Genomic DNA, 17,792 nt, shown 5'->3' on the forward strand with positions numbered 1-17,792 from the left:
TCTTAAATTTCCCTATGCGTCCCCTGCATGCCCTTAGCAGTAAATCACGCACAACTGCGCTACAGAAATACTACGCGTTTTTTTTTAAATCTTAAAATCTTGACACCAAACAATGCTCTTTTTAAAGAGTTTCAAATAGAGCAAGGTTTTTTAGTCACACATAGATCATCTGGGAGCCCCAGAGGGAAGAAAATGGAGGGTGGGAGCGGAGGAGAACAAGCGAGAAAAAGATGCATTGTAACAACCACTTCACGATTTTCACAATGCAGCAGCAATGGCGCCACAGGTGCTCTCAGCGCTTCGGTAGTCCGGCATGACGCCATGCTATTTACCTTGCCCGACACGTGCGGCCAAGCTTGCAGAACATGTGCCGTACTTCAAATCCCCACTCTCCATTGTTCCTAGCTGGGAAATCGCCGCGTTCTATTCAAAGTCGTCCGAACAACGAACCTGAGCCCCAGCCGGTCTGCAACTTCGTTTTCAGCAATAGGAACCTCGAGTATTCAGGATGTTTGTTGGTCCCGGCAGAAAGCACAGTGACGGAGGACGACGGCACAAAGCCGGAGTGCGGAATAGAATAGCAAGGTTCGCTGTGAGCCGGAAGCTATCCAACCACGTCCACGGGCGCTTGTTTACGATCGAGGTAAGGCTGGGTTCAGACTGTTGCCGCAACTGTCGTAATGTGTAGAAAAAATAACGTCATTTCACGTCTCAGCCAATCGAACTGCGCGACACGCCGTTTTTTTTTACTTCCATAGATCACGATATGGCTTTTGCGTCGGTAGTCTTAACAGAGCATAAAGCTTTCGTTTCGATGCTCTCGATTGCTGGAACAGTGCCTGTGTTGGCTGTAAATAATATTAAGGGGCTACTTCAACGGGAAAATTTTGGTCTGTCTGTCTGCTTGTAACTCGATTCCGCCAGCCGACCAAAGTGAAACTGAAGCTGCACAATAGGTTTATTTAATACCAAATCTAAACGTATAAGTCCGGTGGCAATGTTCATACTTGTCAACATTGTTGAACAAGAACAATACATTACGCAAATATGAAGCAGAAAATCAGTCCATAAGTGATTTGCAGTGTTACTTTACAAAAAATCCTTGATTGTTGCGATAGCAAATGAAATACATCCACTGCACAGAAAAAAACATCACTCTGTCGTCTGCTGTTGCTCGCGCCAATATAGCTTCTGGCGGCATTTTAAGAAATCAAACGGGAGCAGTTACGAAAGGTTCCACTAGATAGTTTCCACGTTCCGCTTGGAACGCGCGTGGAGTGGGGCAACGTGGCCCTATAAACGTTGGAGTAGGGCGCCTCAAATCACGCACGTCGCCGCCCTATGGCAGCGCTGGCATCGAGGCATCCGGCCTGGAGCGGTGTAACGCGCTAAATTCAAATTGACTTGAGCCAACCTCTAGCGTGTTTATCTTGGGACGAGTGCGACGGAAGAAGAACAGCATAAGAGGTGAGCGGGAAAGCGAAGGGACGCATTTACTCCACAAATGTTGACGACATTTGCTACGAAAGGAGCAGATACGGGGCCAATTTTTTCCCCCTTTACATAAAAAAACTATATAAAATGATTGACAGCCAACACAGGCACTGTTCCAGCAATTGGTAGCACCGAAACGAATGGTGTAACATTGCCACTAAACAGATGTTGTCAACATTTTTCGCTCAACTGATTATGTGACCCGTAATATTTGTTGGCCACCATTAATTAAGACGAAATTTTTAATTGCCCGATTCTGCGAACAAGCGCCGTTGTTTTTGTCCAGTCTAGGAAATGACCGGTGCCATAAAGAGTAAATAATTAAAAAAAACACATGTGGGATCCGATAGGATTTGCACACGGATCCGCACAGTAGCAGCCAAGTGGTCTACAACTGTGCTACCTCCTTTTTTCCACCATGTTTTGACACAATGACGACAAGCAACAGATCACAGCACGGGAAAACCTTACATACAGTGCCGCCATCCGGATCTGCCAGCTCGTGTTGTCGTTATAAAATTGCTTCGGAGTAGTCAGTGGTTCGAGACGCCCCAACCAATCAGGCACTGACTCTTGTACTCTGAGCCCTTCGAGAAAAACAGACACACTCTCGCAAAAAAACTGCCGTGCCGGTCGAGCATTCACATCTCCATGGAGCCACACCATACGCGCCAGCCTAATACTATGGACGTCCACGAGCACTGTGAGGCCTTATGGGATGCCCTTCTTATTCTCGACTGGGAAATACCTAACGCCATATGGGTCCAGCGGGAAATCTGTAGAAAGTCCCAGAAATGCACCCCCATCCAGCAGTGTATGAATACACGTTCTATCATTTTTGGCTGCTTAGGAATCGTTCAATCAGTGCCCCACATTACTTCGAACCCCTTATCTTGTAGCCACTGTGGAACTGTCAGTGTACGGGCATGAAGCTTAAGAAAGGACAAAAACTTCGCCCCTTTTTTTGAAATGGCGTTTTTTTGATCCTCTTAAGAACATCTTGCTCCTAACCTACAGAGTACAAGAGTCCATGCCGCGGCACAGGGAAGAGGTTATCACATTTATCTTTATACACCTTTCAACGTGAAATGTCCCTCAGGTACCACATTTAAAAGGGAGCAGTCAAAAATTGGACAGACAACACAATTTCTTTTAAGTAACCGAAAATCCTTCCCTCCGTGCTCCTTGTTGACACCACTAACTTCGGAAGCGGTTGACCTAAGCAAATGGCATACACCCATTTGGGGGATTGGCTATGAAACCGGGAGAGTTGAGGGGCAATGCGCCCACTTCAGAAAACTCACAAAACTATGAATTTGAAACGTAAAAGTTCTAGGTTAGTGCATGCAGCGTGACACCTGGACAAGATGGCACATAAGTGGAATAGGTACACACCAGCCCCGCAGAACCCTGATTCTAGAAAAGCTGTGGCGTGTGCCAGTGTGCTTGCTGACGAAATTCGTGGCGTTAGACGAAGAAACGAAAGCAAAAAAAGAAGTACATGCACGGTAGAGCAGAAAAGAAGCCGGCCCGTCGAAGTAATTCTCGCCAAAAGACAAAGAAACGAAAGAGAAGAAGCAGACGCAAACACGATGTAGCAGTGCAGTTAATAAGTGTCGCCAAGCTTTCGTCCTGTGGACAGATTCCTCGGGGGACTTAAGACTGCTTACATGGTGTGAATGCACAGCACGTAAGTAGACTAAAGTCCCCCAAGGAATCTGTCTACAGGAACAAGCAGCAGGCAAACATATCCATGCATGTCATTTTCTTAACCAGTTTCACGCTTTACCCCGGTGCCGCATATGTTACTACATATTAGGTGCGGAGTACCTTAGGACCGCACAATGTCCGTCCGCGTCCGTGCGCATAGCATTTACAATCGCAAAAAGTCACACAGGTACAGGCAGAATTTGAGCCTGTGTCTGGTAGACCGGACAGAGTTAGTGTCAGTCGGCTTACCCATTGGGCTACGACCGTGAGTTAGTACCCGAGACTCAAACGGCTTACTCCCTCACCTGTAACGGTGCAGAGCACCTTAGGACCTCCCAATGTCCGTCCGCGTCCATCCATGGGCACACCACCATCAAGCGAAAATCAAGCGAAATTCGATTTCAGCCGTGAGTTGCAGTTTCATTTAGGGAATAAACAACGTGCAACTCAAGGCTCCAATCAAATGACGGTCGGGGCGCAACTTGGATGTTATTTCGACTCCCCGTACTCCGCACCCTCGCCAACATCCACGGAGAGGAGATGCTGCCATTTTCGGCTGTCAATCCCCTATTAGCCGACCTCTATGAGCAAGAATGAGCTTTACGTTGCTTAAAGGTCTGAAATGACTGACAGAACGGCCAGGATATTTTAATGTCTTAAACTTGCGCTACGCCGAGCGTCTGACTGTTGCGTAATGTCTTTTTATTAGATTAGACAGCAGATTACTTTTCAACTCAATATTGTGCGTCTTCGCGACAATTTACTCTTTTTGTGACTATGACGTATAACAGCGCCTGAATAACGGCGCCATTCACACGGATGTGAATTCAGTTTTCTTGCTAAATAGCCACCAAAAGGCGCGAGCAAGTAGAAACGTGGAATTCTAAACAGCGTATCAGGTCACCATTTTTCTGTGCTACCAACTCCGCGTTGATCCCCGATAAACAAGGCAAAAAAAAAAGGTCATCGCATAAACATAGTGGGTTTACTTAACATTATTAATGCTTCATTTTTTCTTTTGGTTGCCATACGCTATGTTGCATTGCAGCAGTCGAAAACATGCCCAATATCAAAGAAGAGCGGTTGTACCGAATGGCGGGACCAAACGAGCCAAATCTATAGCCAACTTTGCTACGACAGTAGTTAACCGAGGCCATTGAGTTTAACTGCCGGCGTATATAGGAAAAAAGATCGTTTCGTATGTGAGAAGTGGCGTGGGAAAGTATAGTACGTGTGGTGCCGGCAGCTAGCTCCTAACAAAAAGAGCTACTATCGTTTCCACTGCACACAATGCGCTTGCACCTGGCCTGCAGCGAAGGAAGAAAGCAAAACCTTGGGAAAGTTGACCGGGATTCAACTTTTTACACTTCCTCTTGTTACCGAAGTTGGTTTTAGTCGTTTTTGCGGATCCCCTTTTCTCACACTACTTCGCGTACTTCAATTTATTCTGTTGCACTTGTGTATTCACTCAGGGTGTGCGAAAGTAGGTTTCCTCCTCTGGATCAGTGAAGGTCTCCTGCAAAAAAATTCGTTTGGCCTGGGGTGTCGCCAGTTCAGGTGGACCAAGAAATTTCACTTGCGAAGGGTGAAATTTTCCAAGCTGACTTTTGAATGCATGCTTTTCACGACACGTGAATAACGAATCCTGCAGTTTGCCACAAAAAATGCTTTGTGCTGTGGCTGAAGGCCCTTCTCGCCGCCGAATAGTAGAGTCCACCAGATTGTAACCTTTACTTATAGCATATATTTGTGTGCTTAGCAACGAAGTTACTGTAGCTTGGTGTACACGACTCTGAAGGCAGACTTCTTTCTCCAGAAGAGGTCTTAGATTACACATGTATAACCAGGAAAGCTATCCGTAGGGATATGGCTGTATTTATTGGGCGTATTTTGGGTAAATAGGCTTGCAGCGACGCGTTGTCGCGCGCAATACCTGGTGTGTTCAAAGAGGAGTTACTACTATTTGACAGAATGTCTTCTGCTATATCCAACAGTGCAACGAACCCACGAAAAATACACAAAGCCCCGTTCATTTGCTACCTTGTAGCTTCTAACAGGAGCTTGTTGTCTTGCAACCATATTAGACTGGATGTGCGGAAACGGTCAATATAGTCACGGCCAAGCGATGGAAGCGATCGAACGGCCGTGGTACAGTCAATGATGCTGGACTACCTTTTAACATAACCCTACTTATACCGGCGCTTAATTGTAATAAAAGAGATATGATTTTGATCCTGTAAGAGCTTGTTATAAGGTCTGAAAATTGGTTGTAATAACGCTTTCCTAGGAGCTCGCCGGGACACAAAATGGGAACACCTACTGGATTACGCAAGTACAAGAACGACAACACAGAATTTTTCCACTATGATTCATGACAGCACAAATGTTTATTGGGAAAATGAAGATGGAGCTTTATTAGGCGGTTTCCTAAACAGAACGGTAAGGCAAAAGGGTAAGGCATGTGTATGGAAAACCAATTCAGAGAGACAATTAAGACTCCTTACAACGGTTTAATAGGTGAAAACATTGACTGTGTTGGTTGCCGACTGCGACATTTGGCCTCGGCCGGGTGTTGTCTTAATTTCCATTCCGTTCACGCTTGAGACGTTTAGCTTCAGCCTCGCGTTGGATTAATTATTCTTCCCCCATATCCTCGGGCGCGTCTTAAACTTGAACGGCGCTCCTTTGGCGTCATGCTTGTGGTTGTGGGTTAACTGTGGCGAGCCCCTGCCTCTCTATTTTTGTGAGGCATTGTTGTCTCAGTCAATAATACTTTGGTGTCATTTTAGCACGCCGGGCGTCAGATTTTTGCAGAACAAACCGCATGAGACATTCGCCTTAATAAATATATCTGGCAGCTTTAGTTGAACACATTCTTATAACAATACACAAAATAAAGGTTAGTGAACTTCACGGAGCCGGCAGCTCCCCTCCCCTGGCAGTGCGGTAACGACAAGGGCATACTTTTCACACCTTCTTTTTAAGCGGCGGCGGCCTACGTCTTCATCCGCATTTAGGTATTTCTTCGTCTGTTTCGGGAAAGTCAAATGAAAGGGACACGGGAGCGCGAAATTCCACTCAACAAATACACTCCATTTGTTGTCTAATCACAGCTAAAACAGCGACAAAATCGGGGATTTTTTAGTTGAAACCAGGGTGTCAAACTGGCACAGAGCCGCAAACGAACGCCGGAACAGAACAGGTATTTTTAACAATAAATGAAGCGAAACGAACAAAGTATGAACAAGAAATTAAATAACGGGTACCGGTTCAGGACTAACTATTCCAGCTGACATTCTTTAAACAAAGTGGCAATGCCGTTCCGTGCCTTTCTCTTTAACGTACCGTCGACCTCGTAACACGTCATACCTTTCCGCCTATGATAAACCACCCGAGTATAAATGCTGTATTCTGGAGCATGACATGGGGCAGGAGAAGCATTGGGTTTCCCTGCAAAGATGTGCAAGTGAAATGTTTCACCTTGTTCAGCCGTCGGCGGCATAAAACATTGTCTCTTCTCTTCCCAGGCACAGGACGCGATCTGACCTTTCCCGGAGCAAGTATCATGCCCTACGTAATGCGTGATTCTACATATATAGTGATATCAACGGCAAATGAAAAGGAACAGAAATGTCGCAACGAATGATTGTTTTTACTGCAGCTTGTGCGAAACATGGTTCAATGGTTTGAAAAGAATTTGAAGCGGAGGCCTACAAATGCTTTGAACAATAGCTTTGACGTAGATTTGTAAACGCCAGCCCAAAAAGAAGGCTTTCTGGGCTCCTCAATTAGATGAGCTCATGAAAACGCTCGACAGACGTTGCTAAACAACAAAGACAAACATAATAATGCTTTCTTCTACCTCTTGGACTTTCTATTAGGCAAGAAAACAAATGGAAGGTCACGAGTACCATACTGGGTTGTCCCTTGCACCTGCGCCAGCCTTGAGTGGGTCAGTCAGCCATTGTGGTAATGATGGCATACTGTCAAGAAATGTAGTCAGCGTTCGTGCTGTTCCGCTCTTCCCTTTCTCCCCGGTTGTTCTGCGCTGCGCGGTAGCGCCTGTCCTCGTTTCTCATGCCCTTTGTCTGGAATTTTGTTTTTGCGCTTAAAGGTGGTTTTAAGTTTTTGTCTATGTCCGAAATAGATTTGACTATATGGCGTATATTGTCCATCTATATAATTTCAATCCATCAATTATAATTCTTGAAACCTCTCGTAAAAGTTCTGCCCCACTATAACATGTTTTAGAACTAAGTTATCCATTTAAATCTACAGAACTGGTTCGTGGGCAGTCGTGGTACTTGGTTTGGTCGAACGGAACGTGAACCATATCAAAACGAGGACACCAGAACCAAACTGGCATTTTCTTGGTTAGGCAACCTGCTTAAAAGAAATATTGAGGCTTCAGTCTCCCTTTAAACAACTGTACTTGCCCAAGCAACCAGATAATGCACGCGGCTATTCTTGCCGCTGGCGTCACAGCACGGCAGAAATAGAAACGAAGTAGTGCTGTCTTAATTAAACATGCTGTTCTAAAGAAGTTTGTTGTACATATGCAGAGACAGCAAAAAACGTATTGCTGTCAGGAACATCCTTCTGGAAAGAAGTTCGTTACCCGACTGCTCCATCGGAGCACCGACGCAACGTTACTGCAAACAGTACACTGACATGATCGGAGCTAGTAAAAGCAGTGCGCCGAGCAATTACCGAGAATTAATAGCGTGACTCGAAGCGACCACCTCGTCACCTCGTTGTTGCTGCGCTACGAGACAATCGCGCGGCGCCGGAACATTGTCCCGCCGCGGACGCCTTTCGTCTCGACGCGAAGATGGAGGATCAGGGGACTGCGAGAAAGAAGAATCGAGCGAGCAGCAATTGACGTCAAATGGAGACCGAAGGTCGGCTGGTGTATTCATCGCCCAAGCTTCGTGGTCTTTTTGCGCTGCCGGAGGCTACGTCGCCAGGGCTGTTCCCCTTTCCCGGTTCTCACGTTTCCTCCTCGCCACTTTTCCCACCACCATCAGAGTCCGGCGTGACTCAGATAGGACTGAGAGGGAGAAACAAGGAAAAAACGGACCGAGTTTATCTGTAGCCTCCGTTTCGCCCCACTCGCCGCCTCAGGTCACCGACGGTCGTAATGGAGACCCTTGAATTACACGTTGGTTTTTTCTTTCCTTTTGTGTACCGTGATAAGCGGGTTAAGTCACGCGGGGAGCGCTTTTTTCCCCCACTCTCTATTGTTCTACGCGCAGTGATTATACGTGACGTTCACAGAAGCGCTGTAAAAAACGTTTTGGTTGGGTTTTTGTGTAGTTGTCGCAATTTCTCAATTTTATCGAGATGCTCTATGAAAAAGTATGAGCATCATGTACGAAAGGGAGGGAGATATAAAGCTTTATTTGAAGCGACCCATGTCCGGAGTTCCGAAATTAGGGTTCTGGTAGGCCAGGAATGCGATTAAACAGGTACTCCGCAGGAGTCAAGGTCCCCGCACATGCTAAATGTGCCAGGCGAGAAGAGGCCGGAGCGTCGGACGAAGATGCATGTACGAGCTACGTGCGGAGCGTGAGGGCATCGCATTGGCATTTAGTGTAACACAAAAAATGTGCTCAGAAGCGTGGATAAGAACCACTGAGCGAAGTAACAAAGACAAGGATGTACGCAGACAGGTGCATCTTGTGAGAATGTACTCAGAGACGTGGTCACCAATTTTCGTCACGCCAGATGCGAGCGCTTATTTGTGTTGGTAGCGTGGATCATTTCCTCCTGACTGCGCCTTCCTTGCGCCTTTTTCTTGCCCACGTGCCTCATCCTCGATACTGTCTTTGGCTGAATACCGCATATCATTAGGCGAAAGGGAGTTATGAAATCACCCCGGGGTGACCTTTACCGTTTGGTTTACGCGGAATACAGTAAGAGCTCTTCTAGAAGTTTTTAAGCTGCTAAGAACAACTATTTTGGGCTGCAGCCTACACGTGCCTCGTGATATGATCCGACCGATTTCATTCAGCATCTGGGGTTGCTTAGCACCCGGTAAGCAGAGTAAACAATTTTCTTTTCTTTCAGAATTACACCGAAGTTCCTTGAGCGCACATTCATTGGTGTATTATGTTATAAGTTGACGCAGGATATCAGCGCTAGAAAAGTCGTTTTCCCATCCTTAAGAGCTCCCTAAACTGCAAAATGCTGCGGTTTACTCAACCGTTGTTTACTTGATCCGTTGCTTTTTACCTTGTCATGACAATGCATATAAATCTAAGAATACTTGTATATACGTGCTTACTTTAAACAAAGTAACGTTTGCGTCTTGTTCGTCAACTAAACAAATTTTATGCCATGCTTGCTATTTTGCGCTCTCGCGTTTAGAGATTCATGAACTTTTTTTACTCACGTGGGTCTAAGGGCACCTACAGTATTGCAGGTGCTCGACGGGGTTGGCGAAGGAAGGGCGGCTGGGAATCCAATTTGAAGGTACAAATAAGAGCAAGAGAATTTTGGAACAGCCAAATACATTACAAAAAAAATACCACACTGAATTCGTCTCTACGTTTTAAATGACCGTGTAATCTTACTTAAATGGCTGATCGATTCCTTTGAATCAAAAACAACAACCACAAAAAAGCAGAATTACATGCGTTCATATATAATACCAGGTATCGCCTGCAGAAGCCATCAAACAAACACATAAAACGTGCTTAAATTAAAAAAAAAACTTTCGGAATGGTGTTAGTACAAAAGTTATATCAGTGTTATAAGCATTCTCTTGCAACCAGCGATACGCGAAAATTAAAATGTACTGAAATTAATAACTTAGAGCGAGCAGCACACAAAACCCTTCCACGAAAAGTCTGTTAACCGAAATGTTCGAGCACCCCAAATACCAGGCACCTTAATGTCTGCGCATCGAAACGTCCGTGCAACAAATTAACCTTGCCCTATAAGATCGTGCGACCTAATGTCCGTGCTCCCATATGACTGTGCACCCAAATTTATGTGCACCAAAGATTCTAAAAGGAACATCCTGAACCTAAATGTCCTCGACCCGGGCCTGTCAAACGGCTTTTAGCCGCCTTCGCAGCAGCAGCCGCAACACTTACGGCACGTACGCAACGCGGTATCGACAGTACACAGCGTGCATTGGTGTGTGCTGCGGGCAGTGCAGACTCTCCTGGTGGGTATGCGGTAGGTTTTGAACAGGTAAGCTTGAATAAGGAGTACAAAAGAGGCTCAAAGCCACACTTGGACAGAGTGCAAGATTTATAAAGCGACATGCTGCAGTCAGCTTTTTCTGGGTCTCCCCTAGCCTGATATCACAGGGAGCGATAAATTGTATCACTTTAACATTTAGGATCACGACAGTTAGCAGAATTTGCCGCGATTACGCTTCGTCCTATCTAACCAGTAGTTATTCTGAGCGTGAAAATGACCAGCGCAGTAATGCGACTTCAGAAAAAATATCGGGCCATCTCCACTAACGGGAAACCTGATGAAGGGCGAAGCATGCAGTGTATAAGTGTATGCTTGTTGCCTTGGCGTTTTAGCCAACGGAGATGAAACCGTTGGGGGGTACAGGTATACAGCTTTGCTGTAAAAGTATCTTGTCTTTGAAGCACGAAGCTCTCTAGCGCGAGGCGTAATCGAGTGTCCCGGTGTTTTTTAGTGCGCGTTGCGAAGCACTCCAGCGCGAGGAGGAGGAGGAGGAGGAACAACTTTATTTAGTCAATAATCATTGACTTTGATTAATGATGGGCTTCTTCTTGACACCGTGAAGTGGCCAGAAGACCTTGCTTCGTGGCGACTTCTAAAGCCCAGTCCACGGCCTGAATTTGGGTCTCAGGCTTGGAGCTGGTCACCGCAGTCTCCCACTCTATTTGGTTAGAGAGATGCCATTCGGCTTTAGGTTGGAGCTCAGGGCATTCATATAAGATGTGGGCTAGGTCGGCTTTTTCGGCCTAACATATTCTGCACTTTGGGGTGTACAGACCTGGGTACATTAGGGTCAATTTATAAGGGTTTAGAAAGGTATGAGATTGGAGTTGCCTCCATGTCGTTTGCTGGATTTTCGAATAATGAGGCGCAGGGTAAACCAGTGCAGGGTAAACCAGTAGAGGCGCAGGGTAAACCAGTCTTTAATTTCTGAAGTGAGATGTAATTTCTTGAAAAGTAACCATACGCTCCTTAGACCCTTGCCGGCACGATTGGTCCACCGCCTGGTTGACGAGTTCGCAGGCAAAACTGTGGGCCGCTTCGTTCCCTGGATGGGACGAGTGCGCAGGAATCCAGATAATCTGGATCTGGCGAGGTTCGAAATGATTTCGTAATAGAATTTGAGATGCCGCTTCGTGAATTTTGTTTTTCGCAAAATTACGCACAGCCGTTTTGGAGTCGCTGAAGATAAATTTTGCTTTGGTACTAATAATTGCAACAGAAATTGCAGCCTCTTCCGCTTCTTCCGGCCGCCTGCCATAAACAGTGGCTGCGGTGATGTGCTTGAGTTTGTTGTCGATGGCTGCAACTGCAAAGGCATCCTGCACTTTGTATTCGGCTGCATCCACGTAGACTACCTCCTCGTGGTGTTTAAACAGTTTTTCGAGTGCTTTGGCTCTAGCGTTTCTTCTTTCCTTGTGATGAATAGGGTGCATATTTTTAGGAATAGAGTTAATAGTGAGGTGCTTAAATATATCTCGAGGGACCGGGTTCTCCCTTGCGTGTGTTCCTTCGTAAGATATACTCAGATCCTTTAAGATGTACTGTCCTGTCGGGGTCTTCGATAATCTTTCATATTGAGCGATTCTATGGGCCTCTATTAATTCTTCGAGGGTGTTGTGTAGGCCCATTTTCAAGAGTTTATCAGTCGGAGTACACCTCGGTAAGTGCATAGCTGCTTTGTACGATTGCCTAATCAAACAGTTTACTTTCTCCTTCTCCGTCTTGTGTAAACTGAGGTATGGAAGGGAGTAGACAAAGCGACTCAGAACAAAGGCTTGAACTAGCCTCGTGAGGTCTATTTCTTTCATCCCCGTATGTTTGTTCGCTATGCGGTGAATTAGACGGTTCGTCTGATGCACACAAGCTGTCAGTTTACTGAGCGTGGCGGTGTTCTTGCCATTGCTTTGTAAGTACATCCCTAGTATTCTGATTGTTTGGACTTCGGGTACTAGTGCGTTATTCATGCGGATTTCTATTGGGACTGGTGTATCCTTGGCTTGTCTTCCAGGCGCGTAACGCATTACGAGGAGCTCGGACTTTTTAGGAGAGCAAGACAAGCCTATAGCCCTAGCCTGTTCCGAGACTATGTCCGCTCCGGTTTGCAACGTGTACTCTGTTTCTCCGTCGCTGCCCTTCGTTGTCCACAACGTAATATCGTCAGCGTACAGGGAGTGGGACAAATTAGGTCTGTCGCTAGCAGCTCGGTCATGGGTATGAGTGTGATGTTGAATAGGAAGGGGGAGAGCACTGAGCCTTGCGGTGTCCCCTTGCTGCCTAGGGTGAAAGGGTCGGACTTGAGCTGCCCGAAATGAATCTCAGCTGTCCTGTTGGACAGGAAAGCCTTGATGTAGCTATGGGTTCGCTCACCGACCTGTAGGGCTGACAATGCTGCCGTAATCGCCTCATGGTCGATATTATCAAATGCTTTGGTTAAATCCAAAGCGAGGATTGCACGGGTGTGTTTATTATGTAATGGATTAACCACCTCTTCCGATATTCTGAGCATGATATCTTGTGTTGATAGACGAGTGTACCGGTGTTTTTGAGTACGCGTTACGTTCTAGCGCGAGGCGTAAGCAAGTTTTCCGTTGTTTTACTACCGTGACTACATGAGACGAACGACGATTACGATGACGACGACGACGACGACAGGAGACGACAACAGCCCCAGCCCCTGAGGGGCTTCGCCCCTAAAAGTAAAAGTCTAGTGCTGAGGACAGACGGAGAACGGGGTATGGGCCTGCGTCTATTCTTCCGCTGATCATAGTTTTAAGACTCCTTCTCGTAAACCATACGTAGATCGAAGAAATATGAGGGAACTGACCTGAGGCGGTATGTCACGCTTGAAATTACAAGTGGTGTTTGTGAGCCGAACACGCTACTTTTACGAACCAAAGTACTATTTTCGCATTAGTTTAATAAGGACGGAAGTACAGCGGAATACGTGGCGCCCGAGTAATTTAAGGCTCCGGGTGTGTTTCAGAACATATCGGCAGTGGCCACTCAAAAATCAGTTCAGTCTTCAATTACCCTGTTTGCTGAAAATTGTGTTTTTTTATCGCTAATTTACATCTTATTATGACACTGCAATGTTTCATTGCGATATTATTAACGCGATCCCTACATTCCACTGCTATTTCCCGACCATACCCGCCATGCACCATAGCTTCTTCTTACTCCTGTCTAATACTTTAGCAAGAGACACCGGGGTTTTTTTTATTTTAATAAACGTTAAAAAATACCGCATTTGGTTACCTGTTGTGTGCGCATGGCCATGGTTAAGAGCATAAAGGCTGGTTCTTGTGATGCGTCTTTTAAGGTATTCTCGTCCATTGTATTCAAAATGACGTAGCTAGGTTCATTTCACGCACACAGGCGGGCTTTCGTCATGTACTCGCCTCGCCTCCCTGGAGTCTTTTTGCCTAACCTTTCACGTCTGGTCTCGAGGGCTCTTGTTTTCTTTAGCACTAAGTTGAGGTCACGCAGACTATTCTTGAAGGCGGAAAAACAGCGCGCAAATGATAAAGGTAAGTAAAGGCTGCGACTTATTAACTGTGCTAATGAGGCAGGTGTGTAACCTTCTATGGACGGGTATGTCCAAGGGCGTCGTTGTCTTTGTTATTAGTGTTATAAAAGTAGGCCGTCACGGGCTTTCAAGCGGAAGTTTTGTGGCGGAGTCCATGACCAATTATACTAAATGTTGTAGATGCTCTTTTGGAGGACGCCCGCGGCGCCGGAGTTCATGTCTAGTAAAATTCTTTCTCTCTATTTTAAGCCACTCCCGTAAAATTTGCACTGGTTTATAACCATTCTTGAAATTAACCGTCTCAGGACCAAAACGGCTGCGGGCCCAGACCGAGTCAGTAACAAAATGCTAAGAAACCTAAACGACGAGTCCATCTGCAACTTAACTAATTATATGCAGAGATGTTGGGATACAGGAGAGATACCTCCGCAATGGAAAGAGGCTAATTTAGCCCTCATTCCAAAACCAGGAAAGAAGCTCGGACTCGAAAACCTCAGGCCAATCTCCATCACGTCATGTGTAGGAAAACTGATGGAACACGTCATCCAAAATAGACTCAGCAGGTACCTTGAGGACAAAGAGCTCTATCCAGACACCATGATCGGCTTCAGGGCCAAACTTTCCGTCTGCGACGTGATGCTACAGATTAAAGAGGAAATCATAGAGAAAGTTACCCACGACACCAGAGTTATCGTTGGCCTAGACGTCGCTAAGGCTTTTGATAATGTAAAGCATACCGCAATCCTGAACAACCTGAGCTCACTAAACGTAGGTGTAAAAACATATAACTACGTGAGAGATTTTCTCTCTAACCGGACAGCGACCATAAAGCTAGGGGGAGCATCCCTCGAAAACATACAACTCGGAAATCGGGGAACGCCGCAGGGGTCGGTCTTATCCCCTACCCTTTTCAACATCGCCATGATAGGGCTCCCCGAGAGACTAAATAAGATAGAGGACCTACATTACACCATATACGCGGACGACCTCACGTTATGGGTCAACCATGGCAGCGATGGGCACATTGAGGAAGTCCTCCAAAAGGCCATATGCGAGGTCGAAAAATATCTAGAGCCAATAGGGCTAAAATGCTCTGCGGAAAAATCGGAGGCACTGTTCATTGTTCCAAAAAATTTTAGGAAGGCCTCTCGAAACGATTATGACATAATGCTCAGAGCCGGCGGAAGACCGATACCCGCGGTAGAACGCATCAGGGTACTCGGACTTTACGTCCAGGCAAATGGCAAAAACACAGAGACAATTAATAAACTAGAAAACAGTATAGAGCAAATCTGTAGAATGTTAAAACGCATATCTAACAAACACGGTGGGATGAAGGAAGCAAACCTCCTCAGGCTGTTTCAGACCTTTGGCGTTAGCCGCATTCTGTTTGTTGCCCCGTTCCTGAAACTCACCAAGGCAGAGAAAAGTAAGTTAGACATTATCATAAGAAAAGGTATCAAAAGTGCATTGGGTCTTCCCCCGAACACCTCGACGGCCAAGATACTCAGCCTAGGCGTCTCGAACACCATAGACGAGCTCATCGAGGCGACCAAGGCGTCACAGCAACAACGACTGCTAGGCAGCAGAACAGGTCGGAAAATACTAGAACGACTGGGTTACAAATCCAGAGAAATTGCTAAGGACATGAAGGACCTCCCTAAGAATGTTAGAGAAAAGCTAACAATATCGCCCCTGCCCAGGAACATGAATCCGGCATATCACGAGGGCAGGCGTAGGAGCAGGGCCATCACCCTGCAAATCAGATACGGAGGCAGGCCGGACGTCCTATACACCGACGCCGCAGAACACATAGGAAAGAAAGCTTACACGGCAGTGGCAGTAACGGAAGACGGCGTCCCGCACTCGTGCTGCACAATACTTAGTTGCGACACGCAAGATGCTGAGGAGGCTGCCATCGCGCTGGCGCTTACTAAGCCAGGAACGAGGGTGATAGTTAGCGACTCTAAGTCAGCCATTAGAAATTACGACCGAGGCAGGATTTCCAACGCTGCCTGGAAAATTCTCGCAAATGCGGAAGTGACAGCGGAACAGGTAACGCTTATTTGGGCTCCAGCTCATCGGGGTCTCATCGGGAACGAAAAGGCGCATGCGACCGCCCGAGGTCTTACTTTCCGGACGATCGCCGAGGATGCCCTAGACCCGTTTGTACAACCATCCCCGAGGGTAGAGGAACTGGGAAATTTTGGGAAGGTAGAGGAACTGGGAACTGGGAAATTACCCAACATTATAGACTAGCGCGTAAGGTACTTCCCCCGGCTAATCCACAGATTAGCAGGAAAGAAGAGGTCTACTGGAGGAAATTACAAACCGGGGTCTTCGCAAACCCTTTATTATACAGCAAATGGCACCCCAAAGTATACGACTCTAGATGCAAGAACTGTAACGGCGTCGCGGACCTCGTCCACATGGCGTGGACGTGTCCCTCTTACAACAAACCTCATAGAAATACTGCATCCTGGGAGGTTCTGCTACTCAGCCTGACCTCAAGCACTCAGCGAAAAGTCATCGGTCTCGCCTTAGAAGCCGCCGTGTCCCAAGGGATCCCGGCCGACTGATGGGGGGGCACTGAGCTTACTCTGTGCCTTTGACTGGTGCAAATAAAGTTTCTTATGTATATGTATTGAAATAATGATAGTTACTGACATGCTATTTTAATCACACATTTTTTTTTAAATCCTCTCAGTCAATATTTCCATAAGCTGCACACCAATGCCGATTCCAGAGTGATAACTAGAGATAGCGCCAATTTATTAGGAACGCTCTCGTCGCCACAGATGCGAAATTTTATCGCCTTTTCCCCTCAGTAAAAACAGGTAATTCTTGTCTAATTTCAAAGTATTGTGTGTAGCTTACATTATCTGGTTATATCTGTTGCGTTTCCATCAGGCGAAATGGGACGCCCTACAAAATCCACGACAAAGGCAATATTTGCGATAATAATTTTCGGAAACATCAGGCCAGCCTAAGTTTCCAGACGCGCACATTTTAGCAGCGATGACTTTAAGGATGTCCTCAACAACATACCGCCAAGTCCCCTTTTGCCTGCCGTCGGGGTTCAGTGCCACAGGCGCATGCGCTGTAGACCACGAGGTCAGAGGTTCGATGTCGTCTGTGTGTCGAGTCTGCGCGCGGTAAATATCTCCAGGTAATCTAAATTCTTACGTAGCCTTCACAACAGCACACCTTCGAACCACATTTGAACTCAGCCAGGCTCCCCTTTCAATTCCGCGAAGGTGTACTACAGTGTACAGCGCAGCGGGCATTTTGGAGCGCACACGGTTATAAGTGCGACAGTCACGATAGAGAAAATATTGTTGCGTCCTTGTAGACGCAGGCGTAAACAGCCGGGTGGCGATGCACCTATTAAAGCGAAGCTTTACCGCAATGCTTATGCATGGGGAAATCGATTTCAAGGAACTCCTCTACTGGATGCTGGAGTGGAGGAAAGACTCAGAATACCAAAGTTAGGGCTCTCACTGATGGCTGCTGTAAAGCGAGTACGCCCTGCAGGTAAGCCAACTTTCTGGGGGAAGTAAAAAAAAAGTGCTGCAATTCAGAGAGTTATCTACTACTGCGTAGCATTCTTATGCCGCTTGTCTTGAGTGTGAATTTTTTACAGCCAATTTTTTTTTGTTTTTATTAATTCTGTCCTACCAATTATCTAAATTATCTCCATTTACGCTATTATAACGATTAGGAGTGGAACATTCGCGAAATCTGCTCTATTGTGGAAATGCAGGGCGTTATATTGTTTGCCATTTTCCGTAATTGCTTAATATTTTTCAATTTTTTTAGTTTCTCACTATTCTGTTCAACCAATTATCTC

The 17,792-nt window shown here is 46.2% G+C and overlaps 1 long non-coding RNA gene across 1 annotated transcript in view; it reads left to right on the forward strand.

The window, feature by feature from the left end:
- The first annotated feature begins 327 nt into the window (after positions 1 to 327).
- LOC144167485 (uncharacterized) overlaps positions 328 to 17,792 on the forward strand; it is a 33,599-nt gene continuing 16,134 nt past the window's right edge. Inside the window, exons 1-2 of the long non-coding RNA XR_013322008.1 lie at positions 328 to 643; positions 5,492 to 5,643. This is a non-coding gene — a long non-coding RNA (uncharacterized LOC144167485). The remainder of the gene's footprint in view (positions 644 to 5,491; positions 5,644 to 17,792) is intronic.

The sequence above is a fragment of the Haemaphysalis longicornis genome, unplaced genomic scaffold (genome assembly GCF_048455015.1).
Source record: "Haemaphysalis longicornis isolate Haplotype H1 unplaced genomic scaffold, Haemaphysalis longicornis Haplotype H1 scaffold_2, whole genome shotgun sequence".
Taxonomy (NCBI): Eukaryota; Metazoa; Arthropoda; class Arachnida; order Ixodida; family Ixodidae; genus Haemaphysalis; species Haemaphysalis longicornis.